Source organism: Branchiostoma floridae, chromosome 13 (assembly GCF_000003815.2).
Source record: "Branchiostoma floridae strain S238N-H82 chromosome 13, Bfl_VNyyK, whole genome shotgun sequence".
NCBI classification, from domain to species: Eukaryota; Metazoa; Chordata; class Leptocardii; order Amphioxiformes; family Branchiostomatidae; genus Branchiostoma; species Branchiostoma floridae.
Window position 1 is genome coordinate 18,225,658 of NC_049991.1, and position 12,448 is coordinate 18,238,105.

Genomic DNA, 12,448 nt, shown 5'->3' on the forward strand with positions numbered 1-12,448 from the left:
CGGGCTCCTCTTCTGAGTACAGAAAGGAAATGTTTTATAACATTTAGTTATGACGTAGAAAATTTCAATTGTAAAATGTACCTTTATTAACATTTACAAACAAATTGTTTTTTTCACTTCTTAATAAATGACAACAATACAGGTAAGTAAGGTGTGTTTCCTTTTATAACAGGCCAGGTAAGACGCCATACAGGTAAGTAAGGTGTGTTTCCTTTTATAGCAGACCAGGTAAGACACCGTACAGGTGAGTAAGGTGTGTTTCCTTGACTACAGACTAGGTAAGACACCTTACAGGTGAGCAACGTGTATTTCCTTTCATTACAGACCAGGTAAGACATCGCACAGGTGAGTAAGGTGTATTTCCTTTGTCTATAGACCAGATAGGGTATTACACAGGTGAGTAAGGCGTCTTTCCTTTGCCTATAGACCAGATAGGGTATTATGCAGGTGAGTAAAGCAACTTTCCTTTGCCTGTAGACCAGATAGGGTATTATACAGGTAAGTTAGGTGTCTTTCCTTCGCCTATATACCAGATGGGGCATTATACAGGTAAGTAAGGTGTCTTTCCCTTGCCTATATACCAGATAGGCCATTATACAGGTGAGTAAAGCGTCTTTCCTTTGCCTATAGACCAGATAGGTATTAAACAGGTGAGTAAAGCTACTTACTTACCTGTATAATGCCCTATCTGGTCTATAGGCAAAGGAAAGACGCCTTACTCATCTGTGTGGTGTCTTACCTGGTCTGTAATCAAAGGAAATACACGTTACTCACCTGTATGGTGTCTTACCTGGTCTGTAATCAAAGGAAATACACGTTACTCACCTGTACGGTGTCTTACCTGGTCTGTAATCAAAGGAAATACACGTTACTCACCTGTATGGTGTCTTACCTGGTCTGTAATCAAAGGAAATACACGTTACTCACCTGTACGGTGTCTTACCTGGTCTGTGAACAAAGTAAATACACGTTACTCACCTGTATGGTGTCTTACCTGGTCTGTAATCAAAGGAAATACACGTTACTCACCTGTATGGTGTCTTACCTGGTCTGTAATCAAAGGAAATACACCTTACTCACCTATACGGTGTCTTACCTGGTCTGTAATCAAAGGAAATACACGTTACTCACCTGTATGGTGTCTTACCTGGTCTGTAATCAAAGGAAATACACGTTACTCACCTGTACGGTGTCTTACCTGGTCTGTTATAAAAGGAAACACACATTACTCACCTGTACGGTGTCTTACCTGGTCTGTTATAAAAGGAAATACACCTTACTCACCTATACGGTGTCTTACCTGGTCTGTAATCAAAGGAAATACACGTTACTCACCTGTACGGTGTCCTACCTGGTCTGTGAACAAAGGAAATACACGTTACTCACCTGTATGGTGTCTTACCTGGTCTGTAATCAAAGGAAATACACGTTACTCACCTTTACGGTGTCTTACCTGGTCTGTTATAAAAGGAAACACACCTTACTTACCTATATGGTGTCTTACCTGGCCTGTAGTCAAGGAAACACACCTTACTCACCTGTACGGTGTCTTACCTGGTCTGTAATCAAAGGAAATACACGTTACTCACCTGTACGGTGTCTTACCTAGTCTGTAGTCAAGGAAACACACCTTACTCACCTGTACGGTGTCTTACCTGGTCTGTAATCAAAGGAAATACACGTTACTCACCTGTACGGTGTCTTACCTGGTCTGTAATGAAAGGAAATACACGTTGGTCACCTGTAAGGTGTCTTACCTAGTCTGTAGTCAAGGAAACACACCTTACTCACCTGTACGGTGTCTTACCTGGTCTGCTATAAAAGGAAACACACCTTACTTACCTGTACGGTGTCTTACCTGGCCTGTTATAAAAGGAAACACACCTTACTTACCTGTATTGTTGTCATTTATTAAGAAGAGAAAAAACAATTTGTTTGTAAATGTTAATAAAGGTACATTTTACAATTGAAATTTTCTACGTCATAACTAAATGTTATAAAACATTTCCTTTCTGTACTCAGAAGAGGAGCCCGCTTGTGCCATGTTCCAACATTTTATTAGGCTATTGATAGCATGTGGTCACATTTTATTGCACATAAATAATGCAATTAATATTGTTTATGTGTCAACTTCTTCCAATACTTTAAAAGTATTTAGGAAGTGAAACGAAATACATTTTTGTATTTGAAATAAGTTTGTACACACTGTAACAGATACTCATCTAATCAAATCCTAATTGTAACAATGTTTCTGTGAAAGATAAAGATAAGAAAAGTCCAGTTTGGTGAAGAGTTATTTTTATAATGCAAATAGTATTGTTAATAATAAATAGCTACGTTTTTCTAGTATTGGTTACCTGCCCCTATTCAGGTTTATAACACTAATGTGTCTGAGACTTTTGTACATTAATAGGGCACTGAGGTGAATCAATATCCATATTTGCACTAAGTTCCTCAAACCTGGGTAATAATAGCACAGAAGAAATGACCACATTGTAAATATCAGTCAGATGATAGCACTATGAAATGAAAATCTTGTTCAGAATTCACTCTAAAATGGTTGTATGAGAAGCTATGCTACAACAGTCCCTCCCGCGATACTTATAGAACAGTCCCGCAAGGAGGTCACATGACTAGTGCCCGCCATTTTGAATTGCTATAGTTAAAGTATGGTAGTATCGTCGCCGTACATTTTGACCAAAAACAGGGACTTAAAATGCTTGTAAAGCACGGAAACTCCGTACACATCAATGGGACACCATCTTGAACATGTTTGTGGCGGTAGGTTTAGGTGTCGTTGCGCGACGGCCGATATTTTTGTGGATATAGTGGGCATTCGCTAAAAAGACATTTTGCTGGGCGTTCGCTAAAAAGACCATCGAGAATTGAAAACTTTGATTTATGTCACTTCGGGTCAATGGATTGACTTGAAACTCAGGATTAATACATGGGAGCACAACGTGGACATATTCCAAGCAAAGAAAATGAGATTCGTGCAGCGCGGACTTCTCTAGAGTGGGCGTTTGTGGGCATTCGCTAAAAAGACCATGCGGTACTAGTCTACTTCAGGAATGGCAATAGTACAAACTAGCCTGGGTACTATCCTAATCCTGGCGGTTACTATACACTATCTATATAAAGTCTCTTTGGTTTTGGAAACGGTCATATGTTTCAGATTACATCCACTACCTAAAAAAAACGTCGCTGACGAGAGATAGTTTATGCTGTCTCAAAACTTGGACTTGTCATATTTTTAGTCGTAGAAAAAAAATTGATATTTTTACCATGTATAGCAAAAAAATCCCGGGATTTCTTTCAGGGATTTTTAAGACGTATTGTAGAAGAACTTTATTGCACGACAATTGTAAAGGATACAACGTGTGGCAACTTGTACACAGAAAGCAGTTAAACTACATGAGTTGCTGATATCTAACAATTGTAAGGAACTAGTCTAATTCAGGACTGGCAATAGTACAAACTAGCCTGGGTACTATCCTGATCGCAGTTTGCCATGGCGCTTACTATACACTATATAAAGTAAAGTCTCTATGGTTTTGCAAACGGTCTTGTAATTAAGATTACTTCCGCTATCTGAAATAACGTCGTTGACGAGAGATAGTTAATGCTATCTAAAAACTTTGACTCATCGTATCTAAGTCGTAGAAAAAAATCGACATTCTTTCCATGTATATCAAAAAAATTCCCGGGATTTCTTTCAGGAATTTTAAAGACGGATTGAAGAAGAATTTTATTGCACGACAATTGTAAAGGATACAACATGTGGCAACTTGTACATAGAAAGCAGTTGAACTACATGAGTTGCTGATATCTAACAATTGTAAGGAACTAGTCTAATTCAGGACTGGCAATAGTACAAACTAGCCTAATATCCGGGATAACAGTTCGATGTGGCGCTTACTATACACTATATAAAGTCTCTATGGTTTTGGAAACGGTCATATGTTTCAGATTACATGCACTATCTAAAAAAAAACGTCGTTGACGAGAGATAGTTTATGCTATCTCAAAACTTGGACTTGTCAGATTTTAAGTCGTAGAAAAAAAATCGATATTTTTACCATGTATAGCAAAAAAAATCCCGGGATTTCTTTCAGGCATTTTTAAGAAGGATTGAAGAAGAACTTTATTGCGCAACAATTGTAAAGGAAATGATACAATATGTGGCAACTTGTACATACAAAGCAGTTAAACTACATGAGTTGCTGATATCTAAGAATTGTAAAGTACTAGTCTACTTCAGGAATAGCAATAGTACAAACTAGCCATGGGTACCATCCTAATCGTAGTTCGCTCTGGCGTTTACTATACACTATATAAAGTCTCTATGGTTTTGGAAACGATCTTATTATATTAAAATCACATCCACTATCTGAAACAGCGTCGATGACGAGAGATATTTTTATGCTATCTGAAAACTTTGACTCGTCGTATCTTAAGTCGTAGAAAAATCGATAAATTTTCCAAGTATAGCAAAAAAAAACGGTATTTCTTTCCGTCTTTTTAAGACGTATTGTAGAAGAACTTTATTGCACGACAATTGTAAAGGATACAACGTGTGGCAACTTGTACACAGAAAGCAGTTAAACTACATGAGTTGCTGATATCTAACAATTGTAAGGAACTAGTCTAATTCAGGACTGGCAATAGTACAAACTAGCCTGGGTACTATCCTGATCGCAGTTTGCTATGGCGCTTACTATACAAAGTCTCCATGGTTTTGGAAATGGTCATATATTAAAGCTTACATCCACTACCTGAAACAACGTCGTTGACGAGAGATAGTTAATGCTATCTAAAAACTTTGACTCGTCGTATTTTAAGTCGTAGAAACAAAATCGATATTTTTACCATGTATAGCAAAAAAAATCCCGGGATTTCTTTCAGGGATTTTTAAGACGGATTGAAGAAGAACTTTATTGTGCAACAATTGTAAAGGAAATGATACAATATGTGGCAACTTGTACACAGAGAGCAGTTAAACTACATGAGTTGCTGATATCTAACAATTGTTGGAACTAGTCTTCTTCGGCAATGGCAATAGTACAAACTAGCCTGACGAGTGGGTACTATGCGGATAGCAGTTCGCTGTGACGCTTACTATAAGACCTATAAGTATGGTTTTGGAAACGGTCTTATAATTCAGCTTACGTCCACTACCTGGCACACCGTTGCTGACGAGAGATAGTTTATGCCAACTGAAAACTTGGACTTGTCGTATCTTAAGTCGTAGAAGAGAGATCGATATTTTTTCCATGTATAGCAAATCAAAAATCCCGGGATTTCTTTCAGGGATTTTTAAGACGGATTGAAGAAGAACTTTATTGCGCGACAATTGTCAGAAAAGGACACACTTTGTGGCAACTTGTACATACAAAGCAGTTGAACTACATGAGTTGCTGATATCTAACAATTGTAGGAACTAGTCTTCTTCGGCAATGGCAATAATACAAACTAGCCTGACGAGTGGGTACTATGCGGATCGCAGTTCGCTGTGGCGCTTACTATAAGTATGGTTTGGAAACGGTCGTATAATTCAGCTTAAGCTAAGAGCACAACCCGCCGTACTTGCAACTGCGTGGTGTCTACGTGCCAAAACGTGGGCAATCGCACAGAGATTGTACGTTGTAAGCGCGTACAGCTCACTTACCACTTGCGCAACGAACGATGCACGCAACCGGCTCACGGCTAGGCGTGGCGTGGCGTGCAGACCACATACTTACACCTTAGCTTACGCAACCGTGCGAGAGACGTGCGTTGAGACGTACTCCCTCCCTGCTCTTACCAGTCCTTCGCCACGTTTTCGAAAAAACGTGGCGGACGTGACCTCCAAAAAAACGTACGGACAAAAAGCACGTACGGTGGGTTGTGCCCCTAGCTTTACGTCCACTACCTGGCACACCGTTGCTGACGAGAGATAGTTTATGGCAACTGAAAACTTGGACTTGTCGTATCTTAAGTCGTAGAAAAGTAATCGATATTTCTACCATTTATAGTAAAGAAAACCCGGGATTTCTTTCTCGAATTTTTAAGACGGATTGAAGAAGAACTTTATTGCGCGACAATTGTAAAGAGTACAACATGTGTGTGACATCTGTCTGAAGTAAGTCTGTTCTATAGTTAAACACAACGTAATGCCCTAACAGGATAATGTTCTGAAGCATTAATATCCTGGTACATTATCTTGGTATTATCTGTGGTATATCGTATGATTAGCTTTGTTTGCGTTGATATTATCTATGCGAATATATAAACTGTATACAAGAACAAAGGATCCTGTGATCGAACATTATTACTGCTTGAATAGCTTACAGCTCGATAGCTTAACAGGGGTCACCGACAACTTCCGCCTGTGTGTAGATGCATCCCAACTTCGGGAGGGCTCATTAGCATATAACGCGGGCTCATTAGGTCATTTATTTATTTATTTATAGCTGCAAATTCAGTTCGTGATACTAGTCAGTGCTACTAGTACTGTACAGTGGTACTACTCTGCTTAGCTCAGGATGTCAAGGACAAGTTGTTTTGCTCCCAAACGCGGGACACCTTGCATGATGCGAGGTCGAGCGGCGGAGCGGCTCGCCACCTCCGCCACGATGAAGGCAGCGAGGATGAAAGCAGGGTTGATCAGTTGTCATTCCTGATATTCTCATGTTTAAAAACACGCTAGTGAGATACAGAGGGAACATAATCTGATATGTCATGAGCAGAAATGCTGACCGTTAACGTCGTTCTGCCGCCATCTTGAAAATCGCGCGATGTGTTTATGACTGCAAGCGCCACGGGTGTCCCGCCCCCTACGTTCTGAATCCCTCCCGACATCTCCAAAGATGTCTGTAAAAACTGTGTCTAGATTACATGACTTGCTTGTTGTCGGTGAATAATTTTGATTTCAGGGTAGAACCGGAGGTAAATATTACAAATAATTATTCAGTAATATATTGAAGGTTGGAGGTCCTTTCAGAGATGTCTTACAACAACTACACGTCAGGCCTGCTACAAAGGGGAAAATCCTATCTTTCCTGCGCTGTGATTGGCGATGCCTATATTAGGCGAAGACCCAATCCCATATAAAGGCAGGATAGACTATTCACATGCAGTTTGACGGACTCCTCCCCACAGCCGGTTCGTCGACGCCATGGCTACGGAAACACAGAAGATCCACAGAAAGACCGCCAGCAGGTTTTCGGGGTGTAGAAGAGAGACCGAGTATTTACCTCGTTTTGCGTTTACAGGGAGTATAGAATTCGAAGATTGCCCTTTTGGTGTCATGAAGATTTCGTATTTTATTTTGCTTTGTGAAACTGCGAGAAGTTGTTGCTGCGTAGGGGCGAATGTGAGTTGTCTGCGTTTTGCACGTGTATCGCTCTTTGTCATGCTGAGGTCCGTTCTTCTCGCAGACACTGGCGTGCCGGGCATTGTGTATGGGTTATGGAAGAAAGCATGCCTCACTGCGAGAATAGACGCTTATTTTTGGGCGTTTGTTAGACATCACAGGTATATGCAGTACTGTCTGGCAGAACGTCGACGGAGAAGGCAAGTCACACCGCCGGCACGGCCGACCCCAGCATGACTGACGCAGCAGCCTTGTGAATGAGCCGGACGTTCCATAGCAGAGCACCAGTAACACTGTTTTTGACAGTGAGACTCACCAGGACAAGTCTGCGATATCTACGACCTTCTGGGAACGGGTAGGGAAACTTGCCGACAACAGAGAAGATAGAGTAGTTTCCTACGGGCGTAGGATTTACAAGCCAAGCAGGTACGCAAGGTTTTGAGCTCGCCGCCATTTTTGGCGTCTTGTGGAATTTTCCATTTTGATTTGTCTTCCTACGTTGGCTGTTTTTCTAGTATAGTGGATCCCTCGGCTGTTTTCTTTCTTGTTCCTTCATGATTTTATTTTCCTGTTTTCCCCTTTTGTATGATTATGGTGTGTTTTGTTGGTCAGCAACTATTCTGTCGTTCTTTTCGTTTAGCGACTCGTAATTTGCATATGTTTGCGCAATTCGCACATGTTTCGCGTGCGCAGGTGTGAGTGATTCTATTTGGTAAAATAGGCTTGGTATAATTAATTTTGTGTTGTCTCATTTGAGTTAGGTATGTTGATACAGCTGAGCCACCGCTAGGGCTGCCGTTTACCCCGTCTTTTCGCCATAGGAGCCTTTGTGAAGCGGTACAACGTTGTTCCAGTTTCCGCAAGCTCGGAGCAGAGTCTGACCTTTTTTTTATCAAGAAAGAGTCGGAGGCTTCAACTTATCACTGGTAGCTCTATGGGTGAGTTACGTTCTTTGAAAGGCTTTAGACAGTACTTGGTATAGTTTTTTGTCTGCCTATCACGTTTGTTGTTGTTGTTGTGGAAGGAGTCGAACGTATTGCCTTATTTTACGTATTTTCCTTTGTTTTTTTTCTGTATATTTGCTTTGTTTAATTTTGAAGTTAGGTTGCGGCGATTCTGGGCATTGCATTTTGTGGACCAGCCAGCATTCAGCAACCCGAAAAGCTGAGGGACCAGGCCTCAAGACGCTCGGACAGCTGTCAACCACTGCGGCAGTTTTCCTAAGGTGTGTCCTATATCTCAGCTAGAGGTTGTTATCTTGTTGCTCGTCAGGTCGGCAGACAACCTCGAGTTTGTAGCGAGATTTTAGGTGATTTGATTTTTGTTTTTTTTTTTATGAGCCGATCTGCTTTTTGTTGGGTTTCTCGCTTGACAGGTTCTTGGACAACCCTAGGTAGAAAAAAAAAGTGTTTGCAGTTTCTTTTTGTCTGGTTGGTGTCATGCAATAGTTTGTTGGACAATTGAACTGTTGAACAGTTTTTGTTTGCTGTTGTCGTACGACATGCTGTAAACAACCCCAGAGAGATAACAAGACTGCTGGAAAGTTTTGTTGTTGTTGTCATGCGACAGGTTGTTGGACAACCCCAGGTAAGTAACAAGACTGTTGGACAGTTTTGTTTGTAGTTGTCATGCGACAGGTTGTTGGACAACCCCAGGTAAGTAACAAGACTGTTGGACAGTTTTGTTTGTAGTTGTCATGCGACAGGTTGTTGGACAACCCCAGGTAAGTGTACAAGACTATTGGATAGTTTTGTTTGTGGAGGGACGACGGGTTGTGGGATAGCACCAGGCAGGTAACAGGACTGTTGGACAGTTTTGTTTGTTGATGTACGACAGGTTGTGGGACAACACCAGGCAAGTAACAAGACTGTTGGACAGTTTGATTTGTTGATGTACGACAGGCTGTGGGACGGCACCAGGCAAGTAACAGGACTGTTGGACAGTTTGGTTTGTTGATGTATACGATAGGCTGTGGGACAGCACCAGGAAAGTAACAGGACTGTTGGGCAGTTTTGTTTGTTGATGTACGACAGGCTGTGGGACAGCACCAGGCAGGTAACAAGACTGTTGGACAGTTTTGTTTGTTGACGTACGACAGGCTGTGGGACAGCACCAGGCAGGTAACAAGACTGTTGGACAGTTTGATTTGTTGATGTACGACAGGGCTGTGGGACGGCACCAGGCAAAGTAACAGGACTGTTGGACAGTTTGGTTTTGTTGATGTATACGATAGGCTGTGGGACAGCACCAGGCAAGAAACAGGACTGTTGGACAGTTTTGTTTGTTGATGTACGACAGGCTGTGGGACAGCACCAGGCAGGTAACAAGACTGTTGGACAGTTTTGTTTGTTGATGTACGACAAGCTGTGGGACAGCACCAGACAAGTAACAAGACTGTTGGACAGTTTTGTTTGTTGATGTACGACAAGCTGTGAGACAGCACCAGGCAAGTAATAGGACTGTTGGGCAGTTTGGTTCGTTGATGTACGATAGGCTATGGGACAGCACTAGGCAGGTAACAAGGCTGTTGAACAGTTTGGTTTGTTGATGTACGGCGGGTTGTGGGACAGCACCAACCAGGTAACAAGACTGTTGGACAGTTTGGTTGGTTGATGTACGACAGACTGTGGGACAGCACCAGGCAAGTAACAAGACTGTTGGACAGTTTGGTTTGTTGTCGTGCGACAGGCTGTGGGACAGCACCAGGCAGGTAACAGGACTGTTGGACAGTTTGGTTTGTTGTCGTGCGACAGGCAGTGAGACAACGCCAGGTAGAGTAACAACAGACTGTGTACGACAGTTTTTTTGTTTGCTGTTGTCGTATGACAGGTTGTTGGACAACCCCGGGTAGGTAACAAGACTGTTGGACAGTTTTGTTTGTTGTTGTCGTGCGACAGGTTGGTTAGACAACCCCAGAGAAGTAAAAAGGCTGTTAGACAGTTTTGTGACGCTGTGCTGTCGTACGATAGATTGTTGAGCAACTCCAGGAAGCCAACAAGACTGTTGGACATTTTTTGTTTGTTGTTGTCGTGTGACAGGTTGTTAGACAACCTCAGAGAATTAAAAAGGCTGTTAGACAGTTTTGTGGGTTGTCGTACGATAGATTGTTTAGCAACCCCAGGTAAGCAGCAAAACTGTTGGACATTTTTGTTTGTTGTTGTCGTGTGACAGGTTGTTAGACAACCTCAGAGAATTAAAAAGGCTGTTAGATAGTTTTTGTGTGTTGTTGTACGACAGATTGTTGAGTAACCCCAGGTAAGCAGCAAGACTGTTGGAAAGTTTTTGGACTAGAGAAGTAAAGAGACAGTTTTCTGTTATCGCACGATACGTTGTTACAAATTTGTTACCCAGGTGTTAGTGGTTGGTCGCACGACAGGTTGTTTAGACAAGCCTAGGTAGGTAACATGGCTGGCGGACAGTTTTTTATTTTGTTTGTTATGCGACAAGTTGTGGGACAACCACAGGTGGAGTTTAAGACTGAAGGACAATTTTTGTGTGCTATGGAGCCGTACTATTAGTTATTGGACAGCTTCAGGCTGATAACAGGACTTGGTTTTCGTTCGGTTTGTTACTTGACAAGTCGAGGGACAACTCTAGGCTGATATAGTTGGTCGTGCGACGGGGCAGCCACATGTAGGGAATAAGAATAGTACAGTTTGGCTGGCTGACTACGACAGGTTTTGATTAACTTCGTGATTGTACATACCGAGACTGTCCGATACTTTGGTGAGATTTGTGGCATTGCAGATTGTTGATGGACCCCGTGTAGATAACGAGAACGGCAAGCAGTTTTTAACGCGATTGAGAAAATATCTACAGAAGCACTGAAGTCGAGGCCGACAATTGTGAAGATTACGGTGTGCAATGTAGAGAATAGTACGTCGTGGATAGTTTTAGGACGGACGAGCACAAGATTAAAAGTTGGCACTTATATACGTATAACTGCAAGGAGTTTGAACTAATTACGAGTATCATTCGTTCGTTTTTCAACACGCTATTGTATCGCTATGATTCTTGGTACACGTACGTTTTATTTGAAGTACAAGACACAGAGCAACATTGTCGTAGAACATTCGTAACCAACGACGTATTCGTTAGGTGGTACAGGTTTTCAAGAGAAAGGATACCTTCATCCCGAAGGACATGCAATATGATAAATATGTTACAGGAAGCATTCAGTACAACGCGCGTGGGTGTGATGCGAGGACGTCTGAAAATACCACCTCAAGTTCAGCAACTTAGACCCACCAGCCAGCTGAGAAGTACACGCAGCAAACCATATGGGAGGACGGCGTACAGGCAGGGATGGTGGCCAAGCAAAGGGATCAAGAAGTTTAAAACCAGACTTAAAATTCAGAAACAGAGAGACAACAGCCCCAGAATTTTTTACTCTCTCGTACGTTCGAATTGTGACCTGAACTTCCATTTTGCCTTAAAGTAACAGAATATGTTAGAGGGCGTCTGTTAAACGCTTTCTTCGTAAAAAAAAAAGAACATCTATACTGTCTTAGAGTTCATTGTAGGGATGACCACTGTATTTGCTTGTTTTTAATTAGAACACATCAACGTCAGAAGTTGTCCAGGAAGTGACATGTTTTTCGTTGTAATGTTGAGAAACAACTAGTTATTAAATCGGTTTGCTGTTTTCGTCTGTCTCCATTTTCTTTACTTGGTAGTACGTTCCAGCGCTTATGGTTTATAAGTAATTTGAAAAGGAGCATGTTTGATATAAAGTGCCATGGATAAATACAGGTTCGTGTATCTTGGGTAGTAATTTGTTGATAACTTGACGAGGCACGAAAGTTAAAAGGCAGCAGTTATTTTGTCGTTTTATCGAAACATTTAGGCCAAAGTCTAATTTTGTTTCGTAGGTAGATCTGACATGTTTAGCTGTAATGAGTCCAAAGATGACGCTATAAAAGTTTCAGGTTAATATAGCCAGTATTAAAAGGTCACTGCTTACTTTCTAACTGTCAGCCTTTATTGGCACACACAGAGTTAAGGCTTATTTATAGAAGACATGAAGGTTTTGCTGCACATAAAATAGAATGTCTTCAATTTATCACATATGCTTTCCAACCTAGACCTAGTAAT

General features: G+C 41.5%; 1 long non-coding RNA gene across 1 annotated transcript; it reads left to right on the forward strand.

The window, feature by feature from the left end:
- The first annotated feature begins 8,318 nt into the window (after nucleotides 1-8,318).
- On the forward strand, nucleotides 8,319-11,990 carry LOC118429518. The gene is made up of 2 exons (XR_004832734.1): nucleotides 8,319-8,579; nucleotides 11,523-11,990. It is a non-coding gene; the product is annotated as an uncharacterized LOC118429518 (long non-coding RNA).
- Nucleotides 11,991-12,448: the final 458 nt, after the last annotated feature.